Source organism: Pyrgilauda ruficollis, unplaced genomic scaffold (genome assembly GCF_017590135.1).
Source record: "Pyrgilauda ruficollis isolate IOZ18807 unplaced genomic scaffold, ASM1759013v1 scaffold557, whole genome shotgun sequence".
Lineage (NCBI taxonomy): Eukaryota > Metazoa > Chordata > Aves > Passeriformes > Passeridae > Pyrgilauda > Pyrgilauda ruficollis.
In genome coordinates, this window is record NW_024527233.1 from 1 (window position 1) to 1,922 (window position 1,922).

Here is a 1,922-nt window from a genome sequence, read left to right on the forward strand (position 1 = left end):
ATAAGAGCTTGATATTATCTAATCGATGAGAAATAAATATACGAGATAAGAGATAGTAGATAAACGCAGACAAGAGATAAGTGAATGTGAGATAAGGGATAAAAGATAAGAGAATGTTTAATAAGATAAAAGAGATAAATGGAGATAAGTTATATGAGGTAAATGAATATCAGATAAATTATAAATGAATATGAGATAAATTAGATAAGAGAGAAGAGGTAAAGGGAGATAAGGGATGAGAGATAAATAGAGATAAGAGCTAAATGGATATGAGATGAGGAAAAGAAAAAAGGAAAAAGGAAAAAAGAAAAAAGAAACAAGAAACAAGAAACAAGAAACAAGAAAAAAGAAAAAAGAAAAAAGAAAAATATAACAGATAAATAAATATAAGGATTAAGAGATAAAAAGATAAAAGATGGAGATAAGAGATGAATGAATATAAGATAAAAGACAAGAGAGAAAAGAGACACAAACTTAAGAGAGAAAGATAAGAGATAAGAGATAAGCACAAATAAAAGAGAAATAACATGTGAGAGATAAATTAATATGAGATAAGGGATGAGAGATAGAAAGAGATAAGAGATAAAGGAATTTGAGATAAAGGCCATGGAGACGAGATAAGAGACAAAGATAAGAGGAAAAGATAAGATGTAAACAAAGATAAGAGAAATGAATTTGAGATGAGGAGGAGACAGAAGAAATAAAAGCCGCGATAAGAAAAGAGACAAGAGATAAACAGAGAGATCAGGGATAAGAGATTAGGTGTAAATGTATTTTATTTGATAAGAGATAATGTATAAAAGGTAATATGAGATGAAGATAAGAGATATACAAAGATAAGATAAAAGAGTAAAGATATAAAGAGGAGATGAAGATTAACATAAGAGATAAGAAATAAATGGAGATATGTGATAAATGGATATAAATGAGGAGAGATAAGAGATAAGAGATAAGAGATAAGAGATAAATTAATGTGGGATAAGGCATGAGAGATAAATTAATATAAATGGGAAAGAGAAGAGAGACATGCAAAGATAAGAGATAAATGGAGATAAGCGATAATCAGAGATAAAAGAGAAATTGAGATAAGAAATTAATATCGCACAAAGATAAGAGACACCAAAATATAATTGTAGATAAATGGTGGTAAGAGATAAGGGATAAGAGACAAACAGAGATAAGAGAGACAAATGGATAGGAGATAAGGAAAGGAGAGAAATGAATACAAAAGATAGGGATGAGAGGAGAGACATGCAAAGGTAAGAGATAATGGAAATAACAAAATATAATAAATCAAAATTAAATAGAAATAAAACAAAAGAAAAGAAACAAAAAGAAATTTAAAAGGGAAAATAAAGTAAGACAAAACAAAATTTAATTAAAATAAATAAAATTAAATTAAATTAAATATAATAAATAAACAAAATAAATAAAAAGAATATACAAGTATAAAATAAAACAAAAAAAAATACAAGTATAAAATAAAACAAAAGAAAACAAAATAAAATGAAATAAAATAAAAATAAAATAAAAGAAAATTTAAAAAACCAAAATGGAATAAAATAAAATACGTCAAAACATAAAATTAAATGAAACGGAATAAAATAAAAGTAAAAATAAATTAAAATAAATTAAATTAAATTAAAATAAACAAAACAAACCAAAATAATAACATAAAAGAAAACAAAATAAAATATTCTAAAAAGTAAAATAAAATAAAATGAAACAGAATAAAAGTAATAATAAATTAAAATAAAATAAATTAAATTAAACTAAATTAAAATGAACAAAAGAAAATAAAACAAAAGAATAAAATAAAACAAAATAAAATATTTTAGGCAGCAAAATAAAATATAATGAAACTAAATTAAATAAAACAAAATGTAATTCAATCTGGCTTGCAGCACCCCCCGCGCTGTCAC